The sequence below is a fragment of the Schistocerca gregaria genome, chromosome X, assembly GCF_023897955.1.
Source record: "Schistocerca gregaria isolate iqSchGreg1 chromosome X, iqSchGreg1.2, whole genome shotgun sequence".
Taxonomy (NCBI): domain Eukaryota; kingdom Metazoa; phylum Arthropoda; class Insecta; order Orthoptera; family Acrididae; genus Schistocerca; species Schistocerca gregaria.
The window spans coordinates 731,086,607-731,100,065 of NC_064931.1; the positions used below are offsets into that span (position 1 = coordinate 731,086,607).

Here is a 13,459-nt window from a genome sequence, read left to right on the forward strand (position 1 = left end):
CCACGCACCTTGCGGTGGCTTGCGGAGTATCGATGCAGAAGTAGACGTAGAAATGAGGTATTATACGACAGTAAATTAGTGAGCCCGTCCGCATAGGCAAGAAGCGCGCAAATCTTAGTACAGTGACCAGGACGCGGGAGTAGAAGGGACGCGGCGTGAGTCAGCTGGCTGCGGTGTTTACGCGGTCGGGCGCGCGTGCTGGCCGTGGCGGCAGGCGGCGGCCTCGCCGTGGGCAACCGGTTCGTCTGCTCACTCCGGCAGCGCTCGCCCGGCCGCGCGGACGTCGGCGCAGCACGCAGCACGCACCAGGTCAGTACCTCCGCACCGCAGCTAACGAGCGCCGATACGCATCGTCTCGCTTCGCCTCGCCAGTCCCAAACGCAGCGCGTGGCCTCGGGGCATCCCGATTACTTCTGTGAAGTTGTCGGTCGCCTTGCATCTCGTAACTCCATTGACTGACATTCCGTGTCGCACGGTAGCGAGTGAGGTCGTTCAAGAACACAAAAAGGAAGATTTGGTTCAACGTACCGTCGACATCGAGGTCATTAGAGACGGAGCACATGCTCGGATTGTGTTAAGGATGATGAAAGAGATCGGCCTTGCCGTTTCAAAGAAACCATCCCGGCATCTGGCTGCAACGATTTAGGGAAATTACGGTGAACCTAAATCTGGTTGGCAAGACGCGGGTTTGAAATGTCGTCGGGAGGACGAGTCCACTGCGCTGCACCACCTCCCTCGGTGTTTAAGAACACGTCTCTTCCTGAATACTCCGGGGGGATATTCGGAGATGACGTTCATTTCTATGTGCCTGGGCAACCCATCATTGTCTCACTTATTAACGACGGGTTAAACTATTTTACTGCTTCACACAACAAGAACACAAAGCTGCGTAACGCACCCTTAATGAAAGCGGGACTCCTGCAATTTCAGTACCTTAATGATCATTGTGCAGCATTACTAAACGATGAGCGAGGGTCTGGAAGTTTTTCTAAAATTTTGCGTTCGGGTATTTTGTAAGGAAATTTCGTCTGTCCTACAATCGTGTGGCTACCGTATCACCATTGTTTGTACAGTTGTTTCAGCTATTTCAGACCTGTCTCTGCAACTAGTAGTAATTACCAACTGCAAACACGGGTATGAAGTTTCGTAAATAAGTTTCGTCGGATTCAAGTGATTTCGGCTAGAAAACCTCTTCATGCTGTGATTTCGTGTTCGGAATTGCCGCTGTTCATACATGATTGCAGTTGAAACAATACTGAGTTCCAAAACACTGCAACTATGACGAATTCACTTAATTTTGTGTTAATTCTGCGAGCTTCTAACAAATCGTATTGAAGACTGCTACAGGCTCTGTATAATTCCGGCAGAAGTAGTGTCAGTTTTTTTCGGTGACAATGATTGAACACTCTCCAGTTCTCACGACAATGGCAGCCTGTGCTTCTTTCATCCTCATCAAGAAGCAGATTGGTAGATTACCGACTGGTCATTCCTGCCTTAACTAAAATACGTTATTTTGTTGTCGCCAGCCGTAGTGGCCGAGCGGTTCTAGGCGCTACAGTCTGGAACTGCACGATCCCTTCGGTCGCAGGTTCGAATCCTGCCCCGGGCATGGGTGTGTGTGATGTCCTTAGGTTAGTTAGGTTTAAGTAGTTCTAAGTTCTAGGGGACTGATGACCTCAGAAGTTAAGTCCCATAGTGCTCAGAGCCATTTGAACCATTTTTTATTGTTGTCATCTATAGATTCATTTTACACTCACTTAGGAGCTATTTCTTTTGAGTTGTGATGGCCTTTTCTTGCGAACGATTACCGATAGCTTGTCCCTGTATTTGAAATACGCTTTCAGGGGCCGTTTCTTCCTCTTCGGAGCTATTCTCACTTTTAAGACATCAGCATTTGAGTATTTCCTCGTTCTACATTTTTGTTTTCGCATCGTGAGAACATCCCTTTAAATTTCTCGGTAAGTGGTATAACTTTTATAAATGAGAGCAACACACCGGGGGATTTTTTTTTTATCTATCTAACTTACGTTCCAGCTTTTGCTCTATAGTTCCAGAGATCCGAGAGCCAGTATCCGTAAATTTTTCCTGGAGATATGGTAGTGGGTACTTTTCACTTTCTTCAGACGAATTATCAAAAGCACTAAGCAGCAGAAAATATTGATTATAAATTGCGTATATGTTCTCCAAGAAATGAAGATTGCATGGAGGGAATTGTACATTTGTGAAATGAATTAATTTCATTCATTTCTTGTAAATATACAACCGAGGAAACTGAAGTTAATTGCCTGAATAAAATAATGTACCTTGAAAATATATGTGGGGCAAAGTCGATCCGTGAGGAAGTCCTTTGGGAATAATTTTAATTTAGTGGCTATATAGTACCACTCTCAGATACGTGTGTCGTTAATTGTACTGGTCTCCATCAAAATATATGTCACTTCATTTCAAAGTTAAGGAAATTTTTGATTAAGGAAAAAGGCAGTTATAGTAACAGCATTGGAAAATTTGTGAAGGCAGAGAAGCTTCCGATTTTCTCAAATGGAATGTCGTATATGTTATGCCTGTTAAGGTTTCTGGATGATATGGCAGAGTGTTGCCGTATGGCGCCAATCTTCATGGCCATTATAATACATGTAGAAGAGAATGGAAAATGAAGACATCAAAACTAGTTCTATTAGTTACAAGTCATTCACGCTGTGTTGGAGACAACGATAATCGTCGTCGATGCGTATTTGCTGATGTGATAAACAATATAGCAACCTACCAAAAGTATTCATTCTTTTTTTCAACTTTGAGACGGAACATGTGCTGTTCAGTATTGATTCATCACTAGATGAACAAGATATATGTAGCTTACCAACGAAGCACCGGAGACTGCTGAACAGGATACCAAATTTAAAAACTATACCTTGTGTAGTTCTGAATCGGTTCCAAGCAATGTGCTCACTTCACGAGACCTAGGTGTATACGAAATTATTTACATGATAATATTCAGTTGCACGCTCTTTGACGACTCGTATCCTGCCACCAAATTTATTTGAGCATTCAACAACAAAACCACTAGAAACGCTCAGTTTTCTGCCACTCTGCACTGTATATACACGTCACATATTAGCACAAAATGACCTCAGCAGTGAAGTTCCCGCAAATGCAGTGGCATGTGCAAACCAGAAACGAGAGTACAGACAAGTCACTGTGCACTCTGAGAGATTCCGAGTAGTTATCACATCTCTTCATGGTTCAGATCCTGTTCTGCGGGAAAATACGCTACGTTCGAAGAGTCAGCACTTTCGCCACACAAAGAAGACGGTTTGTCCACACAGGTCTGCACTTCATTAGTGGTCATAACGTGCTGTAAGAAAATAAGGCAACAATTATTTACGCACAATTATCAAACGTATGTAAATTATAAGGGGCGTTCAAAAAGAAACGAGCCGGAGGCATAATTACAGAAGTTAGAAGTACTGACCCTGGCTGTTGAGACATTTGTCCCACTGTGATACAAAGCGGTGACTGGCTGTCTCATAAAATTCCCGTAGCTGCGATTGTAACCAATTCCGCACGTACAGCTGGACGTCGTCGTCCGAGGTGAATCGTTTGGCCCTCAGAGCCTTTTTAAGGGGACCAAACATGGCGTAACCACAGGGAGAGATGTCCGGACTGTATGAAGGGTGGCCGAGAGCTCCCATCCGAATTTCTGCAGGAATGCCACGACTATGTTTGCCCTATTAGGCTTTGCATTGTCGAGGAGAAGAATGACCCCACGGCTGAGATTGCCTGGTCGTTTTTATTTGAACGCTTGGCGAAGGGTAAACAAGGTTTGAGAGTAACGTTGGGCATTCACTGTTGTCCGGTGCTACAGGAAGTGAATCAGAAGGCGCCATCTTGATCAAAGAAGAACGTCAGCATAACCTTTCCGGTTCACCTCGGACGACGACGCCCATCTGCACGTGCGGAACTGGTTAACATTGCAGCCCCGGGAATTTTATGAGACAGCCATTCACCGGCTTGTGTCATAGTGGGACAAGTGTCTCAACAGCCAGGGTCAGTACTTCTAACATACAGGTACCGGTTTCTGTAACTATGTCTCCGGCTTGTTTCTCTTTGACGCCCCTTATGCACAGACTATTTTCCCTTGAATTAGTGTCGTAAGCGCAAATAAAGATGGGTTGCACAGGAATAGAAAACACAGTAATGAACCACTGAATTAGAGATACCAGTTATCACAATTAATAAAATATTCCGGGCTGTTATGTCGTGGTGGAATGGATTTCACATTAAAACCCAACGTTTCGTCCCCATCTGCAGAGGACATTTTCAAGGATTATCGTAGCTTCTTTGAGTGTTGGATCCACATCCTTGCTCGCTACTGAATGAATGTGAAATCCATGTGACCACGGCTTAATAGTCATAGTATTTTATTAATTGTCACGTTTCCGGACGTGAAAGCTTACATTTTACTAACGATGCCACTTGTGTTCGATAGACGGTTGTAGCGTCACCCTTACTACTGGAATAGCTTAGCATACCACACTGAAACGTTCCTTTCGTCCTTACTTCGTGGCTTCCATGGCGTCGCGCGAAATCACAGTAACGGCCGCGGCTAGAATCCATGTATCTTGGCGACGTCCGATGCGACGCATTGCTCCGCAGTTAAGCGGAAATATTTACTGGAGAAGCAGATTAATTCTCTGCGTCAATACATCTGTAGGATAAGGTGAAACTAAATATGTTAAGCTAAATAAAATAAGCTAAATAAGGTCGCCAAACTTCCTTCAACCTGCGAGGGAGTTTTAAACATCTCACTACTCCGATGTCACCAGGTAGGAGCTCTATAGCTATCAATCACTCTCAGGATGATTATGCCATCCGACCACTGGACTGAAATGTTTACACAGCTACCAGCTTATACTTCGCCTCCACCTGGCTTTGATCACTTTCCGCAGATTATCTCCACAACAGCAAATCTGGAATACAGTTCAAAGTCAATAGGGAAAGAGTCACACAAAAGCACCACACCCATATTTCCACGGAAAAGAATATAATTTATTAGCTTCAATGGAAACCCTGTCAAGTCTGTCTCGTTCAGTAAACACGATGGCCCAGCTAGGTACTTAGATCCACAACGCAGTCTCAGGTCTCTGACTACTGGGCGTCTGCACATTCGCGAAGTGGGAACACTCGCCTAGAAACCGTAATGACTAAATCCTAAATTCACGTCAACACTGTCCATTTTTCTTACTGCAAAACATAACTCTTTTGATCGCGGAGGAGAACCTCCCAGAGTCTTCCGAAATTCACCAGCTCCGCCCCTGAGACTACACCACCTCTACACTACGTGACGACTGCAGACAGACTATCCGATTTCACGATTCCAAACTTGTCATGAAGCTGTTATAATATTCAGATGTTCCAGCCAATCACAATCAATAGTAGTAATATAGGCATTTTCATTGCAATTTCCTGTCCCAACTAATAGCACTTCTCTAAAGCGCTGCCTCGTGCCAAGACGATCGAAAGTTTCTATCCAACGGATGTCGGAAATCACCAGCCATCACTGGAAGTAGCTAAAATTTAAACCAGGATATAGGCTCGGGCCACAACCCGCTACGAGTAATAGAGAGAGATCGGTACATCATCTCGAGGCTGGAGAAAAGCGCCATTGCCCCTGCTACGAACAACTGTCCATGGCGACCAAAGGCAGCTCGAAATCTGCTGAGGCCACTTTCAGTGACATGTCTGAATGTCTGTGGAACAATGACATCCCATTCATCCTCAAGAGCCGAAATCAGAGAAGGTAGTGATGTTGGCCGCTGGCATCTCGAGCGAACCTGACGTTCTAACTCATTCCTAAGGCGTTCTGTTGGGTCAGGTCGGGACTCTCAGCAGGCCAGTCCATTTCAGGAATGTTATTAATTTCCAGAAACCATTGGCTGATATAAGCTGGTTGTAGTATCATGTAGAAACAAATAGTCATCTTCTCTGAACTGTTCTTCTACTATATCCAGTACACAATGCTCTGAAATCTGTTCATGCACTTCCGCATTGAGAGCAATAAGGATACCACACCCTGACCACGGATAACAACCCCCCGACCTTAACACTAGTTCCTTCCTTTACAATTCACTGTTGGCCCTACACGTAATGGAAGGTAACGTTCTGCAGACATTCAACGAACCCTAACCCTTTAACGGGATTACGACAGGGTATAATGTGCTTCATCACTCCAGATAACCGTTTCCAGTCATCTACTGCCCAGAGACGTCGCTGTTTACACTACATCAAGCGTCGCATAGCAGTGACTACAGAAACGTATGACATACAAGGAGCTGCTCGAACACTGTACCCCATTATTTTTAACTTCATATACACAGTGATTGTGCTAGCTGGACTGCTGGTAGCACTTCGCAACTCACGGGTGATTCCCTTCGCTGATTTCGTACTATTTTTTAGAACTCTGCTCCGCAGTGCTCGACGGTCTCTGTACATGAGGTCTGCTTGGTCTTGGTTTACCTGTGGGTATTACTTTGCGTTTCCTCTTCACGATCACACCACCAATAGTCCACTACGGAAGTTTCAGAAGGGTTGAAATATTTCTGATGGATCTGTTACTCAGCTGACACCCAATGACTAGTCCACAATCGAAGTCATTGAGCCCTCCAGAATGACCCATTCTGCTGTTACAATTTCTCTACTGACAACACAATACTCCCCGCCTCCTTTTATATTAGCGGGTCCGCCTCTCGTGACATTTAGTGGTGACGATGATGATGATGATTGGTTTGTGGGGGCTCAACTGCGCTGTTATCAGCGCCCGTAAAAAGTTCCAATTCTTACAAGTCCAGTTTTTATAAAATCGAATCCACCCGCTGTCACGAATGACGATGATGATGAAATGATAAGGAAAACACAAGCACCCAGTCCCCGTACAAAGAAAATCCTCAACCCGGCCGGGAATTAAACCCGGGACCCCGTGATCCAGAGGCAGCTACGCTAGCCACTTTTTTTCCATTTTGTTCGGTATTTTTCGTTGCGTTTGGTGTGGGCGGACGTCACAAGACATCCGTTTAAGTTGATCGTTGATTACTTTACTCAGTTTTTTTTATTACAGAGGGTGAGCAGCCCTCTGACCGAACACGCTGAGCTACCGTGCCGGCACCAGTAGACCACGAGATGCGGACACATTTATTGGTGAATTTCGCGTTGCATACGGGTGTCTTCACAGCAAACATAAACATAGCCAAAGCCTTGCAGACAAACAAAAATTACGCGAAGCGAAATGTAGTGTGAGGAGGGCAATGTTAGAGGCTTTCAATGAATTCGAAAGTAAAGTTCTAGGTACTGACTTAGCAGAAAATCCTAAGAAATTTTGGTCTTATGTCAAAGCGGTAAGTGGATTAAAACAAAATGTCCAGACACTCTGTGACCAAAATGGTACTGAAACAGAAGATGACAGACTAAAGGCCGAAATACTAAATGTCATCTTCCAAAGCTGTTTCACAGAGGATGACTGCTTTGTGCTTCCTTCTCTAGATTGTCGCACAGTTGACAAAATGGTAGATATCGAAATAGACGACAGAGGGATAGAGACACAATTAAAATCGCTCAGAAGAGGAAAGGCCGCTGCTCCTGATGGGATACCAGTTCGATTTTACACAGAGTACGCTAAGGAACTTGCCCCCCTTCTTGCAGCGGTGTACCGTAGGTCTCTAGAAGAGCGAAGCTTTCCAAAGGATTGGAAAAGGGCACAGGTCATCCCCGTTTTCAAGAAGGGACGTCGAACAGATGTGCAGAACTATAGACCTATATCTCTAACGTCGATCAGTTGTAGAATTTTGGAACACGTATTATGCTCGAGTATAATGTCTTTTCTGGATACTAGAAATCTATGTCTTCTTCCAAAGCTGTTTCACAGAGGAAGACTGCACTGTGCTTCCTTCTCTAGATTGTCGCACAGTTGACAAAATGGTAGATATCGAAGTAGACGACAGAGGGATAGAGAAACAATTAAAATCGCTCAAAAGAGGAAAGGCCGCTGGTCCTGATGGGATACCAGTTCGATTTTACACAGAGTACGCGAAGGAACTTGCCCCCCTTCTTGCAGCGGTGTACCGTAGATCTCTAGAAGAGCGACGCGTTCCAAAGGATTGAAAAGGGCACAGGTCATCCCCGTTCTCAAGAAGGGACGTCGAACAGATGTGCAGAACTATAGACCTATATCTCTAACGTCGATCAGTTGTAGAATTTTGGAACACGTATTATGTTCGAGTATAATGTCTTTTCTGGAGACTAGAAATCTACTCTGTAGGAATCAGCATGGGTTTCGAAAAAGACGGTCGTGTGAAACCCAGCTCGCACTATTCGTCCACGAGACTCAGAGGGCCTTAGACTCGGGTTCACAGGTAGATGCCGTGTTTCTTGACTAGTGCAAGGCATTTGACACAGTTCCCCACAGTCGTTTAATGAAAAAAGTAAGAGCATACGGACTATCAGATCAATTGTGTGATTGGATTGAAGAGTTCCTAGATAACAGAACGCAGCATGTCATTCTCAATGGTGAGAAGTCTTCCGAATTAAGAGTAATTTCAGGTGTGCCGCAGGGGAGTGTCATAGGACCGTTGCTATTCACAATATTCATAAATGACCTGGTGGATGACATTGGAAGTTCACTGAGGCTTTTTGCAGATGATGCTGTGGTGTATCGAGAGGTTGCAACAATGGAAAATTATACTGAAATGCAGGAGTATCTGCAGCGAATTGACGCATGGTGCACGGAATGTCAATTGAAGCTCAATGTAGACAAGTGTAATGTGATGCGAATACACAGAAAGAAAGGTCCCTTATCATTTAGCTACAAAATAGCAGGTCACCAACTGGAACTAGTTAATTCCATAAATTATCTGGGAGTACGCATTAGGAGTGATTTAAAATGGAATGATCATATAAAGTTGATTGTCGGTAAAGCAGATGCCAGACTGAGATTCATTGGAAGCATCCTAAAGAAATGCAATCCGACAACAAAGGAAGTAGGTTACAGTACGCTTGTTCGCCCACTGCTTGAATACTGCTCGGCAGTGTGGGATCCGCACCAGATAGGGTTGATAGAAGAGATAGAGAAGATCCAACGGAGAGCAGCGCGCTTCGTTACAGGATCATTTAGTAATCGCGAAAGCGTTACGGAGATGACAGATAAACTCCAGTGGAAGACTCTGCAGGAGAGACGCTCAGTAGCTCGGTACGGGCTTTTGTTAAAGTTTCGAGAACATACCTTCACCGAAGAGTCAAGCAGTATATTGCTCCCTCCTACGTATATCTCGCGAAGAGACCATGAGGATAAAATCAGAGAGATTAGAGCCCACACAGAAGCATACCGACAATCCTTCTTTCCACGTACAATACGAGACTGGAATAGAAGGGAGAACCGATAGAGGTACTCAGGGCACACTCCGCCACACACCGTCAGGTGGCTTGCGGAGTATGGATGTAGATGTAGATGTAGATGTCTGGATACTTTTGCTCAGATATTGTATGAAACAACGTGATTGGGATATCATCAGCTTTGTACTGGCAGATGGTGTCACAGTCGCACGTATGTTGGTCAAGATGCGTGATATCGCCGTATTTTATCGTGGCCAGAACGTGGGTTGCCTGGGCTGATGAGTCAAGGTACATGCTGATACGTACCGACAGCAGGGGCGTCTAAAACCATTTTTAATGAAGCGTACCACTTGTGAACAGGGTGCAGGACGGAGTTATTCTCGCGAGATATTTTTGTATCTGGTGGAATGGGGGCTCTGGTACGTATATCCTTACTTCTCCTTACCGTCGAACGACATAGGAATCTACTGTCCGAGCTTTTGCAAGTACGCTGTACCATCTACAAGACAATACACCGTACCATTGCTCTCACTCCCCCCCCCCCCCCCCTACCACAGAAATTGACAGAATGGTTCGAGAAGCACACCACGAAAGAGAGTTTGGTTGTGTGGCCAGGAAGGTTACCTCATCTTAGTAACCATACCTGCACACCGACTAACTTGGCCGAGCTGTAGGTGACGTATGAGCGCCCATGGATCGCAATGGCCTCCCCTTTATTTTATGCGTTTCCATACCTCTACGTGTCACGGCAGCAAACAGAACGAAAGAGGGTGCTAAACGTTACTAGTTGTCTGCCAGTGATTAAACTGCTCGCGAGTGTGTGTGAATGGAGTACTTAGTACAGGGCAAGCTTAGAGCGAAGCGAACGTATCAGCAATCGCCACCAACATGAATCTGCAGATAGAAAAAGTCAGAAGTAAAACTTTTCTCTATCCACAATTAATAGTTTCCAATCAGTTAAACTGTAAAGCGCTAGTAACCTTTTAATAATTGAAAACCATTTCGTAGAATTTACGAACTCAGTTTCCGTGAAATGCTGTCCATTATTTTCCACTGTCAGATCCTTTGCATTACTTTCTAAAGCGAAACCATGAACTTTCACTTTGCTCTTCAGTAGATGGCCTCAGTTTTTCTCTTAAACCCTGCATTTTCAAGCACTATTCTAGTAAGATCGTACAAGCTTTATATGAAAATTTGCTTCGTAAAGTTTCCGGTTTTACAATACCCTATGAATCGTCCGAAACCTGGCAACTACACTCCTGGAAATTGAAATAAGAACACCGTGAATTCATTGTCCCAGGAAGGGGAAACTTTATTGACACATTCCTGGGGTCAGATACATCACATGATCACACTGACAGAACCACAGGCACATAGACACAGGCAACAGAGCATGCACAATGTCGGCACTAGTACAGTGTATATCCACCTTTCGCAGCAATGCAGGCTGCTATTCTCCCATGGAGACGATCGTAGAGATGCTGGATGTAGTACTGTGGAACGGCTTGCCATGCCATTTCCACCTGGCGCCTCAGTTGGACCAGCGTTCGTGCTGGACGTGCAGACCGCGTGAGACGACGCTTCATCCAGTCCCAAACATGCTCAATGGGGGACAGATTCGGAGATCTTGCTGGCCAGGGTAGTTGACTCACACCTTCTAGAGCACGTTGGGTGGCACGGGATACATGCTGACGTGCATTGTCCTGTTGGAACAGCAAGTTCCCTTGCCGGTCTAGGAATGGTAGAACGATGGGTTCGATGACGGTTTAGATGTACCGTGCACTATTCAGTGTCCCCTCGACAATCACCAGAGGTGTACGGCCAGTGTAGGAGATCGCTCCCCACACCATGATGCCGGGTGTTGGCCCTGTGTGCCTCGGTCGTATGCAGTCCTGATTGTGGCGCTCACCTGCACGGCGCCAAACACGCATACGACCATCATTGGCACCAAGGCAGAAGCGACTCTCATCGCTGAAGACGACACGTCTCCATTCGTCCCTCCATTCACGCCTGTCGCGACACCACTGGAAGCGGGCTGCACGATGTTGGGGCGTGAGCGGAAGACGGCCTAACGGTGTGCGGGACCGTAGCCCAGCTTCATGGAGACGGTTGCGAATGGTCCTCGCCGATACCCCAGGAGCAACAGTGTCCCTAATTTGCTGGGAAGTGGCGGTGCGGTCCCCTACGGCACTTCGTAGGATCCTACGGTCTTCGCGTGCATCCGTGCGTCGCTGTGGTCCGGTCCCAGGTCGACGGGCACGTGCACCTTCCGCCGACCACTGGCGACAACATCGATGTATTGTGGAGACCTCACGTCCCACGTGTTGAGCAATTCGGCGGTACGTCCACCCGGCCTCCCGCATGCCCACTATACGCCCTCGCTCAAAGTCCGTCAACTGCACATACGGTTCACGTCCACGCTGTCGCGGCATGCTACCAGTGTTAAAGACTGCGATGGAGCTCCGTATGCCACGGCAAACTGGCTGCCACTGACGGCGGCGGTGCACAAATGCTGCGCAGCAAGCGCCATTCGACGGCCAACACCGCGGTTCCTGGTGTGTCCGCTGTGTCGTGCGTGTGATCATTGCTTGTACAGCCCTCTCGCAGTGTCCGGAGCAAGTATGGTGGGTCTGACACACCGGTGTCAATGTGTTCTTTTTTCCATTTCCAGGAGTGTAGTTTATTCGCGAATGGCCGTCTAAACCTTGTTTTCCACGATATACGTGCAGATTGTTACTTTCAAGAATTTGGATGATACATCTGCCATTAGTTTTAGTGTCAAGACAATTTTTCTCCCAAAATGAGAGAGAAATAGTACACAGACATAGGTACAAAAGTCGAACTCTAACACCTGTGCTTGAATTGCATTTATAAAAACGCACCTGTAGAGATAGCTGTAGTCCTTTAATCAATCAGAGAGGTATACCTGTAATTGAACTACAGGTATATAGCTTCTGTCAACCCAGCAGGAAGATACAACCAAAGCTAAATATCACATACACTGCCAGAGAATTATCATAATTCTCTCCAAATAAAGCAGAATTTGAACGGAATGCACAGAGGCAAACACAAATAGTAGCCTAACAGTCAGATATCGTTTTGCGTGGCTAATGTAATGATTCTGTTACAGAGCGACGGAACAGGAAGTGTATAGTTGGAAAAGATTCTGACTCTCTTGCTGTAATAGGATCCTTACCCCACTGGAAAGACAAGTCGAAGGAAAAGTCAGAATCATAAAACGACCCTCATACTCCAGTCGAACTTTAAATGGATGACTGACGCATGTGGACGAACTGAAACTTTTAGTATGGAGATCGTTGTTCTTGTGCATACCAGTCACAAGCTCTTGCTCTAAGTGCATCTAACGTTCTGTAGAAAGAACGACCTCATCTGATGGAGAACTAAACGCTAAGTGGGCGCAGCAATCTTTTTAACATATGCTCCTCTCATAGAGCTTTCCGTACCATTCCTCATAAGGAACATGATAACGTCTGCTAACATGGACTGGGGTATTGAGAGCCTCATTATATTGGAAAATGTGTGAACATTGGAGAAAGCTTACAATATTGTTGTAAGCCATCACGTTCTCCGACTGTGGCAGGCACAGTTCAGTGTGAAGTGCTCGGCAGTCTTCATATAGATTTTCGTGTCAGACAGAAAAGTGCCCAAAGTTATGTCACCGAGGAAAGTTATCGCCGAGGTAAATTTCACGCTGGAGAGCCAACTCGCTGTGTTGGAAAATCGCAGCTAGGTCCAGAAATGGGTGAATCATATTACCAACACGATCCACCACGTGGCTGAGGCGCCCATCCGTTAGCCGTCAGAGCAACTAAGAGGGAGCCTGTCCCATGGTGAATTGATGATTGCTACTTTGCAGTCACGAGCAATCCAGCAGTACTGCGAAAGTTCAAATGCCACCAAAAAGCAATGAACTCTGCAGGGTCTTGGGTAAAGAAGGTTAAATGATAATGAATTATGTAAGAAGAGTAAGTCATTCCATACACTCATCGCGTAACAGGTGCCTGTTTTGGATGACAAAGCCTACGATATTACTTAAACACTTGACATCCTCGTAGAGCTC

General features: G+C 45.7%; 1 protein-coding gene across 1 annotated transcript in view; it reads left to right on the forward strand.

Moving 5' to 3' along the window:
- The first annotated feature begins 206 nt into the window (after nt 1–206).
- LOC126297995 (leukocyte elastase inhibitor-like) overlaps nt 207–13,459 on the forward strand; it is a 176,132-nt gene continuing 162,879 nt past the window's right edge. The window contains exon 1 of the mRNA XM_049989311.1: nt 207–309. The gene's annotated coding sequence lies outside the window, so the exon portion shown is untranslated. The remainder of the gene's footprint in view (nt 310–13,459) is intronic.